General features: G+C 47.7%; 1 protein-coding gene across 2 annotated transcripts in view; it reads left to right on the forward strand.

Annotated features, from left to right (window-relative positions):
- LOC135912890 (uncharacterized) overlaps window positions 1-12,671 on the forward strand; it is a 125,946-nt gene that overhangs the window by 11,145 nt on the left and 102,130 nt on the right. For both annotated transcript variants that reach the window (XM_070523783.1, XM_065445469.1), the window contains 2 exons: window positions 3,236-3,390; window positions 8,519-8,663. The gene's annotated coding sequence lies outside the window, so the exon portion shown is untranslated. The remainder of the gene's footprint in view (window positions 1-3,235; window positions 3,391-8,518; window positions 8,664-12,671) is intronic.

The following is a 12,671-nucleotide window of genomic DNA, read 5'->3' on the forward strand; positions in this document are numbered from 1 at the left end:
GTACCGTCGGGTTGGCGGTCAAATGCACGGAAATGGGACTGCCAAGGAATTTCCCGTATTTCACTGCAGCACTGTTTACAGTGTACGTCGTTCAACGTAACTTTTGGCACAGTAACTTGCTTCGTTTAGAACAGAAAAAAAAGGCAAGTTGGTTTTCGCTTATGGAAATGTAAACTGCTGGCTAAACGCCACTAGCACGAACTTGTGTCCCCGCGTTTCGACAGCATGATTTCGGCAGCTTTCGAGATCGGCTGTTCCCAGAGGGTCGCGGTACGACCAAAGGGGGTTAAAGAGAAACTGCTGGAGCGAAAGTTGCCTGTAGTGGCCTATATGGACTCGGGAGAAGCAGGCGCCAGCCATTTTTGTGGGTGGCAAGAAGCGGCCTGCCAAGAGCTTCGATGCGCTGTTCCCAACGGTTCTTAATCGCTTAACGGGTCTTGGAGTTCTAATTGACACTTTGGGGCTATGGGGCAAGCCATATTAGAGGTCTCCGGATCGCAGATATCGGAATACTGGGGCATCTTCTTTTTTCATTTTATCGGCATCTATATGCAGCTGCCACAAAGTGCTTTAACGACCTCATCGCGTGCAGGCTCTCGGAACTTTGGCGGCGGCCGTTTTCTTTTAGCCCGAAATGTAACATTTTCCTTTATTCTAGAACAAGGGAACGCTGATCTGTAAGCTTAGTTAACTGAGAATGATAACGCTAACATGTCAACTACGTGTACGCCAACTTTCCTAACACCCGAGCGCGCTAGCGCACATTTTGGGATCCGCACAGCAGCATGCACACACTACGACCCGAAACACCTGTATTCCGTTCCATACATAGCAGTCAACGCTGTTGAGGCTAGAAAGACTTCTTGCAGTGGCTTCCTTCGCACTTGGTTATAGAATTTTTCATTTTTTTACTGCAAATATGCGCAGTTAGCTGTTTTTATATAGGCTCAGTATTGAATGGAACAAGTTTTAACCCTTAGAAACAAACACGCTGTGGTATGCGGCTGCTAATACGCTGTTTTAGATCATTTTTGTTGTTCTTTCGGGGTTTTTTATTTGCTGCCCATCGCGAGGAGCCTTACGTGCATGCGCGCACGGGTGAACGCTTTTGGCGCGTAATGATGTATGAACTGATCGCGCAGAGTGATACTTTTCTTGGCAGAACTTTTTGATCATGATGATGATGATGATTATAGTTATAGTGCACAGCATATCTAAAGAAAGGAAAGACGCTTGACTCTGCAACCTGTGAGGGAGCACGGAACTTCTTGCGTAGCTTCCACAGCGTAGACTGCTATGTGGGCAATGGAGTATAAGTACAGTGTATTTACCCCCCACATTCAGAAATACATCTTCAACTTGAACTCTATGCTTTACTTGATGTAGGCTGGTGTGAACGCACCAAAGACGCTCGTTGCGTTTATTTTGGTGCGTTCACGGCAGGCGTCATTCAAATTGAGGCAAGCGGAGGCTTCAAGTTAAGGCGCATTTCTGAATGCGGAGGTTAGAGTACTGGCGGCGGCGACTGGCGTGCTTTTGCCCTCTGTAAGATGTCGACGCGGCGGCTTCACTTCAAGAGCGCTGCATCCACTCCAGCGGTTTCTTTAACCTCCTTGGGCACGACCGCTGAATCGAAAAATTGCAGCCTGCCACTCCACGTGCGCTGCAATGAGAGTCAGTGACCGCCGTATTGTATTCGTGGCCGTTTGGATGGCTAGAATCGGTCGCGTCGGTCTTTACGGGCGGCCGTGTTCTCGGCGCGTTCCTTGCGGGTTTTCGAAGCCGACCTATGGCTTACTCTCGACAACACAAATGGCCCGGTGGCGTCACGCCGCTTTCGATGCACCCAGTAGGCCACAACATATTTTTTATTGCGATAAAGACTTGTCCTTAAGGCATAATTCTTGGTGCGTATATGTGTATTATATGTGTGCTGTGAGGCCTGTGTTGTGTATGAATTGAAGCAGTGTTTTTTCTGGAATCTGTTGTCATGAATCCAGCACTCATAGCTGGTTGTCACACTGTAGCGGAGGCCGGCTTGCAGTAGGAGACGGGAGCGTTCCGATTTTAAACCAGTACATGTCCATATTAGGTGGTATGTATCTGCTTCCATCACAGGAACGGAGCAGTATGGACACGTAGCACCCAGTGGTAAATGCGACCAGCTCCACCTTGAGATAACAGCCGGTGTAAGGGCCACCCCGGCCCGAAGCCTTTTTTTTTATATCCAGCGGCCGTCGTTACCGGCCTGCTTCCAGCTCCTCTGGAGCCCAGGGCAACCCTCTTTGAACTGCTGCTTCTTAAGCTCCTGCTATCAAGCGCCGGCACAAAACGGCACGCGGATTCCTGGCGAGGAGCATATGGAATGTGACGTCATCGATGCCTTTAAAAATGTACATAATTTTATCAACTTCGGGCATGGCGGCATTGACACGTTCACGAAGGTCAACGACTTCTTCAGTGTGGCTCGAGAAAGTTTCTCCAGTCTGCTGTGCTCGGGCGCGCAAGCGCTGTTCGGCGTGCACTGTGCGGAGAGCAGGTCGACCAAACACGTCAGTGACTGACGTCTTGAAAGTTGGTCATGCATGGATATCGCTTTCGTAATTACGGAACCAGAGTTCGGCAACGTCAGTAAGGTAAAATATTACGTTGGTAAACTTCGCGGTGGTGTTCCGCTTGTTATGTGCGCTCACCAGTTCGTAAGACGTAAACCAGCCCTCCACGTCGGTGCCATCTATTCGACTGGAGACCGTCCTATCACGTTCCCGAGGAACCCCAGTACAGATGGCGGACTGGGGCGTAGGCGCCGGTGTTTCGGCGTTATCGGTCATGATGGGCGGAAGCGTTCGCGTGTAACGTCCCCAGGTGCAACGACTTTGTAGACAGAAACTCTGTAGATGAGAGCTAATGGGATTCGAGCTCGCGAAACTGTACACGGAGGAGTTGGGCGCGCTCACCGCTACACCTTAGCGGAGCATTACCGCTGCACTCTAATTTGTGCGAAGCTTTGAGCTGCGCACACGCTCTAAGTGTAGTTGCGTCTCTCTATATACAAAGGAGATCCTGGGTGCCCGTATCATGTAACAGACCAGCACGGCATTGCGTGCGTAGCAAGGAAAATTATTATTACAAAGATGCCGGTGTCAGCTTTGCCGCCGTGTCGACTTCGCAGAAACGAGGCGCTCAAATCACGCCGGATCAAGATGAGCGTGCCACATATTTCCTCTCTTGACAGACTACGGCTATGCGAAGGATGTTCATGTGCTCGGACGTCACAGTGAAGGAAATGACGCCAGCTGCTGGACACCACTCGTGGACCACAGCAATTCTTCGTCGGTGTTCACCGCTACCTGGGCACCTTGTTGGCACCGAGCATTGGTGTACCACCAGGTAGGCATGGATGACAGTTATGTCCTAGTTTGGCTTTTGTTTCTGATATGAATGTAGCCATAGAGCACAGACCCATGGGCACAGAGAGGGAAAACCAAGGGAGTGGACCTTAAAGCATGGTGTTTGATCTCGTTAACCGAACCTTGTCGCTTTTGCTCTGGCAGCTCCAGCCGAATTGACAAAGCTTTGCGTTCGCAAGTAGCCTTCGCCATTGGCAAGATTATGTTACTGTTGTGCACAGCATCAGAGTTTGCTGGAATTTTCTTTTACGTTGTTGCGTAAGGGGTTTCTGTGACTTCGGACAGCTGTGTTTAAAGGAAAAGCGCAAAGACTGGGCACAAAAGTGTCGATGGGGCGCACATGTGTTACCTGCGTTTCAATTACGTGCAGAAAACTCAATACCCTCGGAGTTCTTTGGACTGTTTGCATACTCGTAACAAAAGTGGTCGAGATAAATGTTTAGGCACGTGAAATGCAAGATCGTTGTCTCATTCGCTGACACAGTGTGTCCTTCGTACGTCATGAAATCCAAATACGTGGCAGCTCTCAGACTTAGTGCGCAAATCTTCCCCCGACGTCCTTTGGGTGTGTGAGAGTGAGCATATAAGAATGTTGAGAGAAAGAAGCGAGCGAAAAAGAAATCGCATCAACGACGTGTTCCGCGAGCTACGATCGTGCTCAAGAGTGTGGGAACCCGATTCTCTTATAAAACGTATTTACTAAGAAAAAGTTTTAACAAGACGGCTTTAAGTATTTTGCGCCCACGAACAAAGCGATCGCGATCACTGTCTTCCTACGAAGTTTTTATTGTTTCATTGTCTGCTTGATGGTCTTCATATGCAACCGTCGTTTTCCAAGGAGGTCAGACTATCATCTGTCCATTGGCCATGATCATATGAGCCTGTATTATTAACAAAATTTCGCTTACGTCATTGACGATGATTGAACACCTATCAGTCACAACAGCGATCATAATAACGAAAGGATTCCCCCGGTGACTGCAGATGACGAGTGATGTGCTGCCTTAAAATTGAATATACGGAAACGAGGAAGCAATGTAACCGTTCTCTAACATTACTGTGGCAGGTAATAATAACAATACTACTACTAATAATAAATAAGTCAGAGGTGTTTATTATTGTGTCTAAAAAAACCTCGAGAGTCTTGGTGCTAGCGCACTCGACAAAACATTGCACAGGAAAAAGAGTGCACGCCCACTCACACATATACATGCGCGCGCGCACACACATAAAAAAAGAACCTAATGATTTTGCGAATACAGATTTGAACAGAGCAGAAGATGTGTACACAAAGACAATACAAAGCAAAAGTGGAGAAACAGGAAAGGATTAAAGAATGACGGAACGCACAAATGATGTGAGTTTTTGTTCATTTATTAAAATTCCCCTGGAACGCCCTTCAGGAAAATAATAAAATTAGGCATGAAGATATCCAGGCACTCTGAATGGGCGTTATATGTTGCCTGCACTCTAGGCAAAGTGTCGCGAAAACCGGAAGGCTGAAAGGGGCGCTGTTTCTTTGCGCTTTTCTGCGGAATGTAAAAGCGCGCCTCGGAAAACAAGTCCGAGCTGCAGCTTTTTCTATGTAAAAATTCGTGGAGAAAACGAACATCCGATTTGTTGCGTCTATAGGTGAGGGTAGTCAACGTGAAAGCCTGTGTTATCACTATGTCGATGGAAGGCTTTTGACAGAATCGATGTTTAAATTTAAACGTTAACGTTTTTTGGCACACTTTCGGGAAGTTCGCAGTTTGCTCTACAAGCGGCGCACAAAACGAGGGAGGCGTACTCAAGAACTGGAAGGCAAACGCGCTTGTTTAATGTTACAGGTGGACCAGGTTGTTTGAAGTCTCTCGTTACCCGACATACTGTCCCGAGCAATCGAAGTGCACGCTCATTAACGATCACTAACGATCATTAACAATCATTAACGTTGTAGAGGAGAAAGTAGCAGCCTGCACGTGGTGCGGGCACGACACGCCACAAGTGTTACATTCGCAATTGGGTTAAGTATACCGGCTAGTGACAAATAGCCACAAAGTACGCAGTTAAGGCAGCATAGTTGCGTTTTGGATAAATATTAGCTAGGTTGACGAAATATTTTGAATATAAGGGTGAAGAAAAATTTCAGGATAACATGGACAGGCGAGGGGAGGGGGGGGGGCATTTGCTTCGACCTAGTTTATACATTTCTTATAGTGAGTGAAATGTTCATAAGACAGTGAAAATTAGCAAAATCAGATTTGCAGAAAAAGTCAGAGTTTGAAAAGAATTCCTTGCTTTCTCAGCCTCTGCTACCCCACGTTTGCTGCTGCTGCTGCTTCTGTGCCGATGGCTAAAGGTAAATGATCGTTAATTAAGCGCATATACACACCCTGAAATGTGTGTTGTAAGAGCAACCTTGACACAAAAAAAAACTGCGTAGCCCACTTAACAATATCGATATTACATTCCTATGTAGCAAGGTTTCCACACATCGGCGCAAGCAGGGATCTGCATTGTGAAATACTTCAGGCTCACCTGTCGTACGGCCGCCTGACTGGATATAAATCTCTCTCGCTTAGAACGGAGACACGGATTCGATTTTCTCGGCATTGGCCATATTCTTATTGGAATTGGAAGCAATGTACGAAAGTTGCGCTCATTCGGCACAGAGAATAGGGCTGATCTGGAACTTTGGTGGTCGAGAAATAAACTGCGCTGAAAGGAAAGAAAGACGTCGTGCTATGGAGTCCGTGTATTATTGCTTGTCTCCTAGCCGTACTATTTCTTCATGGTGATAGCTCACAAACTGGATCAAGTAAAGACATTTTGTGCGGTCCTGATTATTTTAATCCTATGAAACGGGTAACCTCCCGCATTCTTTATGTGGATAGGCCATTCACAAGCTGGGTGTGAACGTGAACGCCAAATAAGGTGTGTGCATGTTAAGGCATCGATGCTATTGGTGTGTCGATTACGAGCGCGCTGTTTGATGCGTGGCAGTCAAGAATGATGTAAATTGTACTTTCCACGAGTAAATGCATTTGCGAATTCTGTGTGCCTTGTGTCAATGGCACATACTCGTGATGGACGAATGGACAAGAACTGGCCAACAGCCGGAAGAAAGAAAAATCGGGTATACTAAATACAAGAAATTAGGAAAAATAAGATGGTTGAATATTATACGGCAGTACGACACTAGTCCTGTGTGCTGTAGGAATGAGCCCGCATAATCTTTCTCATAATACTCACATTTTATAGGTCAATTTCTTTTTTTTTACGCAGAACGCAAAAGAACTCACAGGTGCTATATTAGCGGTCTCAATTTCGGGTAATATAAGCCGCTAGGTAACTCTGGGACATTTGTAGTTGCCTAAATATGTTGTGAGATAAAGAAAGAAGTTATGGAAATCGAAGAAGCCGACGAATTTAAAAGCTTAACGAAAATATCACCGCCCCCTCCAGTCTGTAAAGATGGTGATACAGCGAAGCTGTAGTTTACAGCGAGTGTTACGCCATGCAAGTCAAGCTGCGCAAGCAGTCTATATTCTAAATCTTTTGTTTCTCCATTCTTTCACCTCATTTTCCTATTCGCGTGCTTGTGACCATGCTTTAGGAGGGCTTTTCTTTTTTGCCGTTTCTGCCGTTTTTTCTTTCAGTGCCGGTTCTGCCCGGCATTCCGCTATCTTCGAGATTTTAGCGAGGTCTGACAACGACGGCAGTGGATCCGCATAAAGAGCTTCGTTGGATAAAATGCAACATATATTAGAGATATTTGCAATAGATAAAGCCTCAACCTTATTATGACGCACCTCCGTACTGGGAAGAGAGAGCGGGGAAGGGGGGGGGGGCTGCCGATTTTTTTGACTACCTGGGGTTCTTAACCACCTGGGATTCTTAACCACCTGCGTTTCTTTCATCATCATCATCATCAGCAGCAGCCTGGTTACGCCCACTGCAGGGAAAAGGCCTCTCCCATACTTCTCCAACAACCCCGGTCGTGTACTAATTGTGGCCATGCCATCCCTACAAACTTCTTAATCTCATCCGCCCACCTAACTCTCTGCCGCCCCCTGCTACGCTTCCCTTCCCTTGGGATCCAGTCCGTAACCCTTAATGACCATCGGTTATCTTTCCTCCTCATTAGATGTCCTGCCCATGCCCATTTCTTTTTCTTGATTTCAACTAAGATGTCATTAACTCGCGTTTGTTCCCTCACCCAATCTGCTCTTTTCTTATCCCTTAACGTTACACCTATCATTCTTCTTTCCATAGCTCGTTGCGTCGTCCTCAATTTGAGTAGAACCCTTTTCGTAAGCCTCCAGGTTTCTGCCCCGTAGGTGAGTACTGGTAAGACACAGCTATTATATACTTTTCTCTTGAGGGATAATGGCAACCTGCTGTTCATGATCTGAGAATGCCTGCCAAACGCACCCCAGCCCATTCTTATTCTTCTGATTATTTCCGTCTCATGATCCGGATCCGCCGTCACTACCTGCCCTAAGTACATGTATTCCCTTACGACTTCCAGTGCCTCGCTGCCTATTGTAAATTGCTGTTCTCTTCCGAGGCTGTTAAACATTACATTTAGGTGCGTTTCTTTACACGCACCTAAACCATGACCCAGGAGCGCTTTTACATTCTGCCCTCATCCGAATGCGGTCGTCGCAGCGGGGATCGAACCCGCACCCAAGAGCTCCAACAGGGCAATGCCGTAGCCACTGGGTTACCATGGATAGACGCCGAAGTTAAAGGCGCACGAGTAATTAATACCACTTGAGGTTAATAGCCAATTTTGTATTTCCTCCGGCAACAATGCGGCTGACCCTGCACCGAACTGGACCAGACACCTTGAGATCATCAGCAGAACGTCATAACCATTGAGTTACCGCGGTGGTATTGTTTAGTATACTAGCTGACGGGGCAACAGCGTCAGTTAGGTATAGCTTTACACGAATCCTCGACACTTGTGGTCTTAGGTTCCGAGTACGGACGGTGGACCATAGCTGACTTCGAGAATCTGCCCGTAGACTGAGCGGCCTTGTTAGTTAAATAAATCGCTCTGTAGGCGACCAAAGTAAGTATCTGATGCGAATACACGAGCTGAACGTTTGAATTGCTTGCAGGCGCTCCTAAAGAAGAACACGGACAAATGGGACAAAATGAAGATGGCTCTTGACGCCTCCGTCAGGAAGATGAGCCGCGCTGAAAGCGCCCAAATGTTGCTTCCATGACGACGTACAGCAATTCTTCGCACACGTCACTCTACAGGTGAGACGTTGCTACAGACGCTGCAGAGAGTTTCCTAACAGCAGCTGAGGCGTGACGCATATTCCCTAAGAGCATTAAACTTTCCGAAGATCCAGAATTGCTAGATCCATTGTTAGTATTAGGAACGACAGTGTTGCGGTATGGTCACCAGAGTGAGAAAGTCTCGCATATTTTTCGCCACACCTAAATCTGACAACTCAGAATAAGGAATGTCTAGAACCACCCCAACTCAGTATGTTGACTGTGCGGCATCCGAGGGGTGCTGAAAATCATGAAGCCCATGTTTCGAACGTCACATCCGCCAACCACATTACCGCGTCGTTTGCTTAAGCCCTATTTAAGGTCTCCCATAAAAAAATTTGACAATTACCAGCCTTGCAGATATTCTCTTATTGCTTCACAAAGTGTACGCCACTCAAAACTAATACAGGTTTTGAGAAATTTTGCTGCAGGTAACCTTTAACGGCGACCGTCAGGCATTGTGTTGCAATAACATCATGCCTGACGGCAACATAGCTGTTGCCAATGTGATAATTCTTATATTACCGACGCCGGTCTTCGGAGGTCAATAAAACATGGTTTATTTATTAGCATAATTACTACGGTAGTTAATAAAGGATGCTTGAGGAGCGTTTGCAACATGATGGTTCGCCTTGTCCAGCTGTCATAAGATCGACTCGCACGCTTGGCTTCCGCGTGGAGGTTTAGACGGTCACCCGTGACGGTAGCTGTGCGTTTTGGCGTAAAAGCGACGGCGTTACACAGCCAAGTGGACGTACCATCATGCTGCGCTCACTCGGCTTTGTCGGAGCCACGGCCGCGTTCTCCCATAAGCTGCAGCCACGCACCGTGCGCTCACACATTAGCGTTTGTGCTTGAAGAGCTGCGTGCCAGTCACGCCGTGGTTCACAGACTAGTATAAGCGAAGCGGAGAGAAAACGCCACGGTAAATCTATTTATTCTTTCGGCGCTGAAAAAACGCCGGCGCCTTTCCTTCGACCCCGTTCCCCCCATTGAGTTGTCACACCTATAGAAAAGTGCGATGTCACATAGCGGTGCTTCTCATCAGGCAAGCTGTCCGAGAGTATTTCAATGCAATAGCTCGAGCATTCTCAAATCAGGGCTATGAATTGGGCAGACCCGCGCCGCGCCACGATTTTAGTCCTAACCACTGACAAGAACACTTCGACGCGAAAGTCGGTGTATCTCCTGTTCATCGGAGAAGTGCATGCGAGAAACGATGACGTGGGCCGAGGCTGCGAGGAAAAAGACGTGGCTAACAATGTGTTCTTGCACTCTGATCAGAACAACGGTGGCCTATCGTGAAAGAAAATCATATGTACTCCGTGGCAACCTAGGTCGTGGGTGGCACGCCTTTTGTGCGACACGGAAGGACGCTGACGTACGGGAGACGCTCGACGTCAATGCCTGCGTTTTCCCGCGCTGCAGTAACTCGCCCTCGCATCGATTCTTCTGCAGTGTAATTGACTAAGCTCAGCCCTTGGTGTCCTAGGAGTCCCTAGAATACCGCCGTGCTTACGCGCTCAGAAACATCGCGCCCGATAAAAAAAAGAAACAATCGCAACGAGGCCTGCTTTTACCCTGGACTTAATGACAGCAGCGCCACAAGTCCACTGGACGCTTAATTGCTCTGCCTGATAGCTGAATTGCTAGACTAAAATAAAAACAAAACCTAGTTATTTTTACGTTTATAGTGGTATATATTAAGACTATCGCCTTCACTCATAAAACTTGCCCTATAGTCAGTCACACAACAGTGTATGGGTAAAGCAAAACTAGTCGTTCTAAGACGCGCCGGTAAACAAGGTGCTCTTGATATCATAGACATTGGCCGTTCGATAACGAGGTTTAGCGTTCTAGCTATAGGCCGGTCCGAATAACTTGCACGCGGCACACGCCGGTACGTCAAAATTTCTTGCACCCTTGAACGCTTTCACATTTCGACCCTGATATCCCTTTGTACATTTAAAGGTAGCGTTAGACATGAGCTGTGAATTGCACGCTTCTTAAAATTTGCGGGCTTTCATTCTCAAAATTCGGAGGAATAATTTACTCAAGAGACCCAGTCCTGGTATAAGTAACGTTAGCGATTCAACAGTGCAGCAATATAATGTGCAAATACGACATATATAAGTGCAGCATATATGTTTAGGTACATATAATGTACCTAGACATATGTGGAACCACCGAGCACAGCTAAGAGTGCAGTGGTATTATTTGTACGTCCCTTCACTTCATCCACTCCATTGTTTCTAACAGTTTCTCTCGAGCCATACCCCACTATTCGTTCATGTCAAAAACCAGCGATGCGCCACAAAAAGGAAGATAATTTTACCACAGATGAGCCTCCCTGCGGACAAGTGACAGTGGTCACTAGAACAGACGCTCACACGGAGGAGTCGATAATTGAAGCCGGTTTGATCCTTGCGATAGCAACTGGGTCTTGACGCCCATTGCGCGCGATTGCGAAATGGCGTTCATATCGTTTTCTCACAGGGAAAGTACCGTCGTAACGGTGCTGAAGAGAACGACGAGGCGTATCAAGACGGACAAAAATGTGTGCAGATGTTTGCAGCCTTGAGGGTATAAAAATTTACTGCTTATGCGTGCGAGCAGAGGTTGGCGATGGACGCAAGTTGTGCACGAAAATGCGTAGATGCTGGACGAAAGAAGATGAATCGGAAACATTCGCGCCACAAATACGGGGTTCATGAGGTCAGCGGGCAAACGGAGGGTGCAGCCGTAAACCATCTCAGCCACAGAGCAGGCGAGTTCTCGTCGGAGTGCTGACCGGAGGCCGAGGGGCACGATGGGAAGGTGCAATACACAATCCTCCGCTTGAGGCCTGTCGATGCAGCCTCCCGACGATGCCGCTGGATGCAGGATGGCAAGCAGTTGTGCGAATACGCGCGAAGCCCAGAAGAGATGCTATAGACGTCAAAAGTTCCGACTCAACAGCCAGTGGTCATTGTATGATGGCAACCAAAACGGTTAATGTTATGTTAGAGCTGCTTCAGGCTACCGTGTGTACCTACCCATACACGTAAGCAAATATGTATAACCACGGTATAACTGTGTTCCCAATGAATGGTGTGGTAACGAGCATCAGGGAGAAGGAATTTGCCCAATGGAGGCTCGGTGTGTCATTGCACCTACACGCATTGAAACGCTGTACAAGTGCGTACCCAGTCTTGTGTATCAGCGCATTTGCGCGGCCGAACGTAACGTTCGGTGATAAGGTGGCGCGTGGCATGTACGCTTGGATGGCACATTGAGTACTGTAACAACATTGAGAACAGCACGACGAAGAAGTGCAGGAACCTAAATGCGGGTAGTGTTAGGTTAAACGTTGAACCTCTGTGTGACGTCGTGGTCGGAAACGTTGACTCGCTCCAAGCAGAGGGACACAGAAGGTCGGAGTCGTGAAAGTTCATCGTCGGATGCTTTAGCCGCCGTGAATGAAAACAAGCCGAATCGGATAGAACTTGTCCTGGCGTTGATGGTAATATGAGTGAGAGCATTCGCTGCCCTCGTAAGGCTGACTTTGACGTAGCGTATGGCTGTCGTGAATCCGGAAACAAAAGCAAGATGCCGCAGCTCTCGCGGAGTATGGGTGGCACTGCAGAAACGCAAAGCCGAAACTAGGGGTTTGTGGTGGGTAAGAATTGCAAATCGTTGCCATTCAAGGAAGTAACCTGAAATGCTTCACTGCGAGGTAGGCCGTAAGGGGCTCCCGTCCGAAAGCACTGTATCCGCGTTCAGTGCCGCATAACTTGTGGGAAAAGCAGGAGATGGGGGCCCGTGCAGCATTATTCCACTGATGAAGTGGGGCTCCCACGCCTTCCGAAGAAGCGTCTGCCATAAGGCTAGTGGGAGCGGTCTGTGGAGGGTGATGCAGGAGGGCGGCTTCTGCAAGTTCGGTCTAAACGGCGCCGAAAGCTTGACCAAGGATCGTATCCCAAGGAAGTGCGGTAGTCTCAGCTTTCA

Source organism: Dermacentor albipictus, chromosome 8 (genome assembly GCF_038994185.2).
Source record: "Dermacentor albipictus isolate Rhodes 1998 colony chromosome 8, USDA_Dalb.pri_finalv2, whole genome shotgun sequence".
Taxonomy (NCBI): Eukaryota; Metazoa; Arthropoda; class Arachnida; order Ixodida; family Ixodidae; genus Dermacentor; species Dermacentor albipictus.